The sequence below is a fragment of the Pecten maximus genome, chromosome 16 (assembly GCF_902652985.1).
Source record: "Pecten maximus chromosome 16, xPecMax1.1, whole genome shotgun sequence".
NCBI classification, from domain to species: Eukaryota; Metazoa; Mollusca; class Bivalvia; order Pectinida; family Pectinidae; genus Pecten; species Pecten maximus.
Genome location: NC_047030.1, coordinates 33,295,517 through 33,308,603, shown reverse-complemented (window position 1 = coordinate 33,308,603; position 13,087 = coordinate 33,295,517). Strand labels below are relative to the sequence as shown.

General features: G+C 34.3%; 1 pseudogene; it reads right to left on the bottom strand.

The window, feature by feature from the left end:
- Positions 1 to 336: 336 nt before the first annotated feature.
- LOC117345189 lies at positions 337 to 13,087 on the bottom strand (annotated as a pseudogene).

Here is a 13,087-nt window from a genome sequence, read left to right as displayed (position 1 = left end):
ACACAAATGCTCAATGGTTTCCAGCTTTTCCTTTTGTCGCTAAGCTTGGAACTTCTATAGAGCATTTCACATAAAAGCATGCGGCATGAATAACTTCGCCAATAGTATTGCACATAAAAAGCAATTTGCCGTCAAGTTTGTACATTTTGTCAATCAAATAATCTTAACTAAGACAAATAATAATTTGTAGAAACAAATAACTTTAAATGTTTCCAACGCCGCCATTTAAAAGAGCTGATGGTAATGAAGTAATCTACAATCGTTCTTAGATCATCGTCCGAAACCAAGCCAATCACAGCCAATGGACATTGACCAAAAGATTAACAAATAAAGATCTCTATATATGATACAAATTTAATAAAATAGTAAGAGGTTGTGAATGTTTGTAGCTAGGAATCTAAAATAACAAATGAAACGAAATGTTAGATTAATATTCAGTAACAACACTATAAATAATATAAAAATATCATTATGTTAACCAAGAGAATGTGGCATACTTGCAAGAACAATTAGTTCATCAAAACTGCTAGGTCAGATGGACACGCAGTTATACACGAACACTTCATAAGCGTCTGTCCGGCCATCGGAAGTGGTTATAATAAATTGATATAATTTGGTTTAAAATTGCATAGAAAAAATATATATAGAAAATGTCGTTGATCACATGAAGCTATCTTTTTCATTTAGATGTATTGTAATATCTTCATCGTCTTGGAAAGCTGAAGCTGCTGGCTTCCATTCTTTTGTTGGCTTCAATGATTTGACAAATCTCTGAAACAGAATAGACATTTGATATAATGCTTTCAATGGTATTTCGTTTTGTTCACACATGCTTGAATTGCTTCTTGTAATGGAAACATTTTGAAGTATTTATGAATTAGGAAAAGGTGACTAATGTGTTGTCATCAGTACACCAAGTAATTGTTTAAATCTGCCAAATCCAAAATTACATATTCCTTAATAAAATGTATTTGCACCAACTAAGACCGAAACAAATTGATGTATTGATGAATTTAGGAGAAACCCTGAGTGTTCATGACGTTTATGTTGTTATGAGATACAACGGTTGTTTACTTGTATAAACTGAATTCGTCAGTTTTTGTTTTGTTATTGTCTGCGTGAAATTGAATGTGAATTTTTTTAATAGGAATCTCTGAAATCAGGATTCCCGCCTTCAACTACCAACGAATTTCTTATCGAGGCGGAGAACTAAATGAGGTAAAATGTGAAGATTATTTCATGACGGCATGGTAAAAACATCATGAGAGTGAAGCCTATTGGTCAACGGAAACCATTTCTGAATCTGAACATGCATATATGATAGACAACGAAATTTTATATACGGCTAGTAAGGAAAAATATAAAAGACATATTACCTCCCTTAGACTACCTCGCTGACGCTTCAGAGTGAGAAACAATGTCACCGGTATTGGTATCAATGGCAGGAAAGCAATAATCCAGCCTATTCCTATAGACCAGGCAGGGTAGGATGTTGAGCCATAGGACACCGGCTGGTGATTGATGACACCTATCAGCCACAATGCCTAGAGAAGAGGACGCACGTGACATTAGACCCTTCCACCTTTATAGCATTAAACATTACTCTTGCAGACTTATTTGCAAGACTTTCATATCTAAAGGAGAGGACGCAACTGACATTAGGCTCTATTCACCTCTATGATATTACCATTAACTCTTGCAGACTTCGATTTTTGAGATTCTAGGGCATTCAATTTATATATAAGATTGTGTTTAACCCAAAAAAGAACATTTACATATGGTTACAATATATACTCACAGCACAGAGAAACGGCGTGACGAACTTCCAGAGTACCATCCACAGCTTATTCGGCTTGTAACCAATCATTGCTTCAATGTCGTTATAGAGACGGTCGGTACCTGTGAATAGTCAACCAAACTGCTATAACGATTCATATAACACGGAAACCGTTCATCTGCACTGACACCAAATACTGAAGACCAATATTATTATCTAAACTTTTTATTCTAAACGTTTTTTGTTTGAATTGCATGTACTCCTATTTCAGTCTATATTATTATAACAAATAAACGATGGGTGTGCAACGCCTTCCCCCATCCGGGATTTTAACATTTCTTTTATTTCTTTAATTCTAGGATTGAAAAGATTTTGTAGAAAATGACCTGAAGTATTTTTGGCGGCATAAATTGTATAAATGGTGGTTTTGGTCTTTAAATTTATCTTCAGTAGGAATGGCAGGATTTGGCCTGAAACATCCATTGGTGAAAAAGAGCTAATTATGTACAAAATATGTGTCCTGATTCCGATGAGTTGGAGAGCCTGGGAATGAATAAAAGGAGATACATGATTCGTACCCCTATCCCTAAGTTAGTGTTCTATTCCGATCCGACATAAGTTGTTATTATTGTATATATATCACGTACCGTATATCCAGGCTAGAAACTGTAGCTTCCGTCCCTACCAGTAACAGGATTGACAAAGTGGAAATGTACCAGTCTGTCAGCTGAACTACGTACATACCACCCTGAAGAAGTGGCGAAAATTAAATCGCAACAAATTATATATAAAATGTTGTAAAGCACTGCAAAAGGTATCCTAGCTAACCTTGTATAAGAGGGATAAATATATCACTAATTTATTTTTGGTTTATTTGGTTTATTTTGTTTAACGTCCTATTAACAGCCAGGGTCATTTATTAACGTGCCAGGTTTGGAGGCGGAGGAAAGCCGGAGTACCCGGAGAAAAACCACCGGCCTACGGTCAGTACCTGGCAACTGCCCCACGTAGGTTTCGAACTCGCAACCCAGAGGTGGGGGGCTAGTGATAAAGTGTCGGGACACCTTAACCACTCGACCACCCCCGGCCCCTACTTATTTATTGTAATCTCTATCTATGTAACTTATTGTTATAATTTTAATCTATATTACTTATTCGTTTAATCCTTAATTCCTTATTCATAATAATGATTTGCTATAGTCCTTACTTCTTTTTTTTTGTTGATCCTAGTTTACATTAATTATTTACGTTACTTATTTCTAATATATTGTATTTGTTCTATTACTCATTTGTTATAATCATTATTTATATTACTTATAAGTTATATTCCTTAATTAGGATAATTATTTATAATATAATTTATTTGTATTACTTATTTTTTATGATACTTATTTGTTATAATGTATTTGTTACATTACTAAGTTGTAAAAATCCTTATTGATATTGCGTTTTCGATGCACTTCTAAGTCATATTACTTATATGATATGATCATTACCTATATATCTCTTTTGTTAAATTACCTTATATTATATTACTTTTTTATTATAATCCTGATATGCAGTAAATATTTATAACAATCTTTTTTTTCTGTTATTCGGCCATTTTATTACAAGTCAGACTAGATAATGAACATTCTACCAAACATACAAAGGATTTTATCAATATTGATAATTCTCTTGTTGGTGTATATTAAAATGCTAATTTTTGAGAACCCGTATTTAGTATAACAGCTAACATGTGCTATTCAGTTTTGATGCCCTATTTCTTATTTAACATGCAACATATATTCTCTTCAGAAGGAGGACGAGATTCAATAGTAATGATAATTGCAAACATTATTCTCGTACGTAATATTTTTTGCCCTTCCTCTGCAAGTTTATTTTGTGTTTTTGTATATTCATTATTAAAACGAACTGTTTGCATACATTATTTTCGGCAAATAATGCTTGTTGTCCTGGTTATGCACGTTTATTTAGTTATTTTTGTATGTTTGTCCTTTAAAAATATTATAAGACCAAGATACAGTAATCAAATTCATCGGATATTGTAATTTCCTCATTTTCATCAATCCATTCTACATGCGTACATCATGAACAATCTTTCCTAAATATTACTAGCTTTGCTTTATTAAACAGTAAAATGTCATTCCGTACTTGACATCTGTATATTTGAGCACATGAAGTAAAAACAATGCTTACTGTTTGGCTTGATTACCATTGACAGATACATGTCACTTAATGTTGATAACGGATGAAATATTATAAGTTTATTAATTGCCAAAACGATGAAATCTACTGATATCTCCGGTTAACAATACAAAGTTAAAATAGGATATGTAAATGTACTACTTTTTGAAATCTTACGTTTCACTATCCTGTGTGGCGAAGACTACATGTATAACTTTAAAGCTTATAGTCTATATGTGCGGAAGATATTTTATTCTGACGGATAGAAATTGAAATAAATTTGTAGTTAATGTCTTTTTATGAACACAATATCTTTCTGGTACCCTCATTTAGACCCAAGGTGGACATTCTACGATGATTTATCATGCAACTGCCACGGCATTGTCGGAATACACCCACCGTATATATTTTTACTGTATACGGCAGTGACGGAAAACAGCTGTATTTTGGAATCTTAGCACGTGCGTCAATTCGACTGACCTACTGTACTTCAAAGTGAAACTACGTTTAAAAGGCGAACTTATTTCTGTCATTTTTGACACCGTTTTACTTCAAAATGATCATTTTTATGTCTGTTGCAGGATAAATAGAATACGTGGTCAGTGTCTTAAAATATAAGCTGTCTTTTGGCTCGGAACTTTTGTCTTTCTTTACCCTCGCCAAAATACAGCTTATATTTTAAGACACTGACCATGTATTCTCTATATACACACTTTCAATACATTAGGAAATAGGTAATCTGATATACTTACCTGTGTGACGAATACTATACCGCATACCCCGGATATCACTAGAATGACAGCTACGGTTAATAGTCTACGGCGGCCGAATGTACTCGGCCATGTGTCGGATAGTCCTGTGTACAGGAGTTGGATGTGAACAATCTGTCAACAAAAAATTACATCATAAATGTCACGCACAATTCATAACAAATGAGCTTAAAAGGAGGAACCTCGGCGACTAAACAGATGGTACATTTTGTAATACAATGACTCGACAGTTTGAACTTATATCATTAGAAATATGATAGAGAAACGGTGTTATCCTTACCGCGGGAATAAATTAGGCACATGCGCAAAAATACAAAAAAGTAACAATTTTAATAAATCAGCGTTATGGTCAAATATTAGAAGGTAATTGCAAGGTTGTGCAATGTTTACCGTTATGAATTGTTATTGCAGAACACATATGACCTTTTGTCACATATTCCGATGTTTATCTGAGTGATATAAAGTCTTTGAAGTTTTACCTGCGAGTCCAACCCCACTGTAAGCAACATGAGGAAGAAGAGAGCAGACCATAGTTGAGGAAGCTGCAGAGTAGACAAGGCCTCGGGGTATACTATGAACGCCACGCCGGGACCTTAAAATATATTCATATCAAATTTCATTAACTTAATACCTTAAGCAAATTTTACTTCTGCAACAATTATTGTAACATGTCTTTTCAGAATCTGCAGTGATACAAAATTACGATTCACTGTTCCGTAGTGACATAAAACTTAATAATTCTTGATAGCCTGGTCACGTAGAAAACAGTCATAGATACACCGAACGCTTAGTGATCAAATACTTGGAAATAAGTAATATCGTAGTGATAAATGACTTGGATGAAATGATATTGTAGTGATATTATACATAGGCATGACTATATTGTAAAAATATAAGATTTTAGATAAAATGATATCGAAGTAATATAAGATTTTAGATATAATGATATCCTAGTGATAAACGATTTATATATACTGATATCGTAGTGATAGGAGATTTTGACTTATTGAAATCGTAGTGGTATAAGGCTCAGATATAATGAAATCGTAGTAATAATGTACTTAAATACCCTGATCCACTACATCCTCCATTGACAGGTTGGCCTCCTGCGCCATGTATCCGAGTGTTACAAATATGACACATCCAGCAAACCAGCTGGTGAAGGCATCAAACATCGGGATTATAATAGCGTCCCTGTAACAAAATATGCATTTACATTTGTATATAAAGACTGGGTTTATTTGTTTTCTGACAATGATGATCTGTAAAATAACTTTATTTCCAATTGTTATAAAGCACATGTTATACGCATTAATGATTTTCTTATTCATTCCTTTTCTTTATTTCTTTTTTTCATTTTCATTTTTGACAAAAATGTAAATAGATAAATCAAACATTAATCATTTGCTATGTTTGTTTTTTAATTAATGTCTGGTATCATATTGATTAATGTCTGGTATCACATTCAAATACCTAATTAATGTCTGGTATCATATTAATTAATGTCTAGTATCATATTCAAATACCTGATCAATGTCTGGTATTATATACAAATACCTAATTAATGTCTGGTATCATATTCAAATACCTAATTAATGTCTGGTATCATATACACATACCTAATTAATGTCTGGTATCATATTAATTAATGTCTGGTATCATATTCAAATACCTAATTAATGTCTGGTATCATATTCAAATACCTAATTAATGTCTGGTATCATATTAATTAATGTCTGGTATCATATTAATTAATGTCTGGTATCATATTCAAATACCTAATTAATGTCTGGTATCATATTAATTAATGTCTGGTATCATATTAATTAATGTCTGGTATCATATTCAAATACCTAATTAATGTCTGGTATCATATTAATTAATGTCTGGTATCATATTAATTAATGTCTGGTATCATATTCAAATACCTAATTAATGTCTGGTATCATATTGATTAATGTATGGTAACATATTGATTAATGTCAGGTATCATATATACATACCTAATAAATGTTAGGTATCAAAAAAGTCACTCGCTAAATAAGTATACAAATATTTTTTTTTAACAAACTGTAGTTAACCGAAAAATATGAAACATCCTATTTAAAAAAAAAAATGTTTGTTTTTTAATTAAAAAAAAAGATAAATGAAGATAAATAAATATAAAAAAAATAAATGAAAAATAAATAAAGGAAATATCGAATGTTTTTTTCCTCAACAACAGTGAATCCCGACACATAACCAAAAACCGTAAAACAAACTCAACATCGATAGAACGATGACAAAAAACAAATAACAAATATAGAAATACAGACAAATTTATGCACTTCGTCAATCATCTTCGCTAGCCAAGGCTTCTGATTACGTTACACTCCACGAACCCTTGGCGGATATAGTCGTGTTCAAATCGTCGCGCCCTGGAATCCCAGGGTACCCAATCAAATCGCGTTTTACATTCTGGCTTGGTTTCGCAGTAAACAAAAAATGCGGCACCCAGTACAGAGCTACATTGCCGACTATGTCATGGCATTTTACCTAAATACAAAAATCACAATCTTTGGAGGAACATTCGCAGTGTTTGATAAATTCATATAAGTCATTGATCACATATCTCATCGAAATGACACCAAACCTCGATGTGTGTTTGTAAACATTACCGATGAAGTAAATCGGTAACGCTTGTTTTGATTGGTCGAAAATTTCATGCGTGAAGGGTGGTAATTTCGAATCACCACTAGAGGGCCAGAACTGACGCCTATATCTGCCAAGGGTTCGTGGAGTGTAACGTAATCAGAAGCCTTGGCTAGCGAAGATGTTCGTCAATTGATTTATTCGTAAAATTGAAGGATTCCACTCTCCACGTTGTCAGTTAAGTGTGAAAATAAAATTCAAAAGCAAAGGAATAATAGAACAAATTGATAGGCCGTAATATATGAACGGTATTTCTACTTTCAAACTTTTAATTTTACTGATATCAATGTAATTTGTTTATCTGTGAAAAAAATATTGTCACAAAACTTCCACGTGCCAGCCAAGCCGGGTGTTTCGCTAAGAAGGGTTGGCATAAGTTTATGACAAACGTCGACAACCCATTATCAAAACATATATAAATGTACTTGTCTATTTTAGTATAAGTATAGTCAATTGTGTTTACATAGATATAGGTTAAATTACCATACAACTGACAAAGGGTGAGTGTGGCCTTTTGTGCGGTGGCTGTCGCAAAAGCGAGAACAAAAACGGTAAGTCACTGAACTTTGAATCGCCAGACGAAAAACCTTAAAAAAGATTTCCTACTTAGTCGATCGCCGGGAACAGATACTGACATGTCCACAAACCATATAGGATAACGACAAAATAATTTACTTTGCATGCCATCAAAGAAGAGTCACGTGGTATATGGTAACCTCGTGTGACGGCATGCCATCGTCCATAGATAAGGACTTATGCCAGCACAATAAAGTCGTCAATATTGGCAAATCAGAAAGAAGCCGTTGGATAACGTTACCTATAAATGTTGTTGTGGAATTTGTTGTGGCTGGCCAATACGATCAGAGCTCCAGAAGACAGACTTAGGGAGTAGAATGTCTGTGCTGCGGCATCCACCCACACCTGTGCAACACAACACTGAGCGTGATTAAAAACATCAATTTATTTGGAGTTTGACGACAGACACATGTTTGAATAATCAGTTTGGAAGTCAGAGAGAAGTGATGGATATTTACTGATAATTTGAGGAGTTCCTCCCATCTAGGCACCATGTAGTACTTGAGTCCCTGTAAGGACCCTGGGAGTGTAAGACCCCGGATCAACAGAGCTGTGAGGAAACACGTAGGGAATTGTGGCCATCACGTACATCACCTAGCAACAGGGAATAAGGTTAATTAATCAACACTGGTATTATTTTCAAAGTTTATCTACATATGAATATAATGTTGAATGACAAATAATGACGCTATCGTTAACACTAACGGTTTAGCTTTATTTTTTTCTATTTTTTATTTTCTGATCTTTTTTCAAAAATTTAGTTCATAGAAACAGTATCTGAAGTAATATTGTGTACAAATCCACATGCTGTTGTAATTGTGTTGTAGTATCTAGACAGTTTCTAGACAAGTGCTGAAGTTTCTTATAATACCTTTCCTGAAGAGTGAATTCCTTTGATAAGACAAAGAAAGATGACAATGGAGGTGGCCAATACCCCAAGTAACAATTCCCAGCGAATAGTCCCTAGTGTTTGGATACCTTCTGTCAGTTGCAGGACATTGTTCCTGTAATACGTGACACCAATATTAGTAAAACAGAAACCAACCATCTTAGTAAATACGAAACCTATAGACAAAAGAAACAGAGTAATTGCGAATAAAGAATCTAAGTCTCCACACTACGGGAGAGAATGCTCTAGTAAACACGCCCCCACAAGGGAGGCGCATATGCAAGCGCACGTAAACACGCCCTCTATAGGGGAGGCGCAGATGTAGACGCTCGTAAACACGCTCTCTACAGGGGAGGCGCAGATGTAGGCGCACGTAAACACGCTCAGCACAGGGGGAGGCAAAGGCTCTGGCGATATTTTAAGAAAATGTCATTTTTTTGTGTTGTTGATCGTCGTATCACTAAGAATATTCAATTTCGTGGATATTTTCGGCAAAAACGCAACTTTTCTAGATTTGGCTATGATGCAAAGTTGGAAAATCGCTAATATAATTAATTATGTATCTGGATGCCTATTCTGTGTGTTGGATGGAGGCAAATCTAACAGTCCTTATTGTAGCACTCTTACATGTGCTACAACGGACTTGTCATGAACTTGGTGAGCCTTTAGCGAATCCAAAAACCTAAAGGGCCGTTACAAATACTGGTACTTTTGGGGTTTGGAAATCAACACAATTGATAGGACACTCACAATTACACGAGCAAAACTTGTTGACCTCAAAGCAAGATGAGATCATCTTGATGGAGCTTAACTCATTGTTTTTTAAGCAATAAAATGAAAAGAACTGTAGTTGATCACTGCTTAATATTTCTAAAGATTACACATGCAAACATGTAAAAGGTTTGTACAAAGAAAGGAATTCCATGTTCTAAAGAATACATTACAAACAGTGCACTTACTCCCAAAATTCTTCAGGTGGAGTTTTCTGTGTGATATTAAGGTTGCCATATACACCATAAGTTGTGCTGTTTATTAAAATGGAGTTGTTTCCGCTTCCGTTAGTAGCCATCTGGGTTCTAGTGGAACAGTGTGCGGTGTTCCATTCGTTGCCGCATGTTGTCCAAGGGATTGTTGGGAAAAAGGATTTTCCAAAATAGTAGAGTGTCCAAGACAAGATGACGTCATAATACATTCCAACTATAAACGTCACGGCCATCATTCCGTAGCCAACGCCTGCATAATATCAATGTTCAAATCAATCTGTTTATAATAACGTAATAACGACACGATATAGCATATACTTTACTATATTATACATTTCAGATTAAAGGTAAAGAATCATTAAAAAATGTCACATAATGATAACATGATTCAGTTAATATAAGTCAGTATACCTCTGAACAACGGACAACATTCCCAAATTTTTCCCGGTCCGAGATTCGAGTATTGCGCATAGGAAAACTGTAAGAAAACACACGGCGTTCCAATGAGAAACAAAAACAGGAAATACGGAATGAGGAAGGCACCTGAAACAAAGGAACAAATAAGTAAAATTAGAATAAGACTATAAGGAAAGCGCCTATCAAGTAGGAACATACAATAAATTAGACTGTGATGACGGCGCCTATACACTAGCAACATAAAAGTGAAAAAGACTGTGAGGAAGGCATCTATAAGATAGAATTTATCAGTGAATTAGAATGTGGGGAATGGGCCTATAAAGTAAGAACAGATAAGTGAAATAGAATGCGAGGAAGGTGCCTATTAAATAGCAACATCTAAGTGATAAGATTGTTAGTAAGGCGCCTATAACGATGAATATATGCGGATAAGATGGACATACCACGGCAAGGAACTTATTACAGGGAACATCGATGTGGATTAAATTGTAATTAAGGCCCTTATATCGTCAAATAGATAGAATTAGATTGACAAACTACAGAAAGACACACAAAACAGCAGTGAAAGCACCTTACTTCACAACATGTATGAGAAACCGACTGTGACGAAGACATTCAACGTAGAAATGTATAGGTGGATTAGATATGAGGGCGCCTCTATAGCGTAGGAACACATATGTGTGTTAGACTATTAGGATGAACCTAAACAATAGGATTAACACAAGGATTAGTCTGTATCGAAGACCCAAACAAAGTAGGAACATATATGGTGTTTAGACAGTGAGGGAAACACCTATAGTATAGGAATATAAATATTAATGATAATATGAGGGAGTCACCCAAAGCTAGAACAGTAAATGTGTATGCACTAATATTATAAAAAAGAAGAAAAAACAACCCCCCTCCCCATAAAAAAAAAACAAAAAAAAAAACAACAAACAAACAAACAAAAAAACAAATATTAAAAAAAAAAAAAAAAGAAATGAAAAAAAAATTACAAACGAATTAATTAGTCTGTTTGCAAGTAAGTTTTACGTAGATATAAAGGCGTGGATAATATTGCCAAACTAATAGATTGTAACTTTGATGTACGAACACAAATATGAATTGAAGTGTGAAAAGATTACGATAGCTTAGGAAAACTGTGAGAATGGCGTGGTTAAATAGTGTGACACCATCGCATCATTGATTTTTGGACAGAGAGGTCCGTCTGTATATATACTAGTTACACATGACTTGTTAAACTAAATAAACCCCTCCAACGTGTTTTAATGTACACGATGAATAAACTCATCTTATACATACAATGCTGTGATACACGACACGAAACTATTAAACTGATAATGTCGCACCTGGGACGATAGAAAGGTTTAATAACAGATTTTGACTTCATGATATAAGACCGGTTATTGGGTCGCTTGAGTGCATCATGCATATAATGATACGCTTCGGTTCATACATATACATATAACCTATATTTGTGCATTTTGAATAGCATTAAAACTCAATACAAAATGCTTTAATAATCAGATGTTTCGTATCTTTCATAATACAGCCGGGCTTGAATTAAGATCTCTCTGACAAGATTTTATGTTTATCTATCCCTTTAAATTCCACATTAAATGGCCCCGGCACACGCTGGTCGCTTTTGTTGATAGTTAACAATGTACGTTTAAATATTCAATTAAGTAGATAATAAATGTGTCTATGGATGCATATAGCAAAAGAGCACTTTATAAAACCGTGTCTGTATTTAGTCTCACGTTCAAACGATAAAGTTTGATTTCAAAACTACAGGAACCAATCACACGGGAAATATGTTTTAATTAACAGCAGTAAGAATAGTTTGTTTCCACGCGCCATTTGCCTGACTTGATAATTTCATATTAATCTAGATTCCAAGTAGAATGTTTTTTATATTCAATGGAAAACACTAATTGTATTAAAATCAATATACATGTATTTTGTTCTTTATTTGTGGTCAATCATCTCATATGCAGAATTGATAAACGACGAATACAGTGTAGCAACCCAAATAAAAGCATTACTATACATTAAAATTGTATCCCAGAATATATATATGATGGGAAACATTGAAGACTTGTGACGTTACCAAAATTAGAACTGGGATAGGATCACAGCTAAACACTATTTTGAACACATGAACTGTGGCTGGCTATATATTACATCTTAGACTAGGTTTTCCATTGCAATACTGTAAAATAAACGTAGACAGCTGGGTAATTATATTATACGAAATTATTATCTTTACTTAAATACAAGCAGCCGTCACAAAATTCATCATAAATCGTCATTATTTGCGTTACAACTACTCAAAAAAAGATCCAGACCAAAGGGAAGTCAATTACCATTCAGATATAATAAAATGATTTGCAGAAAAAAAATGTATTACAGACATGCACACACACTGTAAATCGAGCACATGTAAATTAAATGTAATATTAAACTTACCTCCACCATTTTTGTAACAGATATAAGGAAACCTCCAGATGTTTCCGAGTCCAACAGTGACTCCAATACACGAGAAAAGAAATTCAAGTCGGTTGGACCAGTTTCCGCGGGCCTGATTTGGCATCTTCTGTCTGCTTCTTCGAAACTGGTTTAGAAGTTATGTCAATCACTTGTAACGACTAACTAAGCCTAGTCTGTTGATAATGGTTCTTATTGCGTGTTAATTGCACTTGTATTTCACCTACGATTTCACTTCCTCTCACCAGCAAGTAAAGTGTCTAGCCGTGTGGACCACCATGGTATCCCGGATGGATGGTTACACATG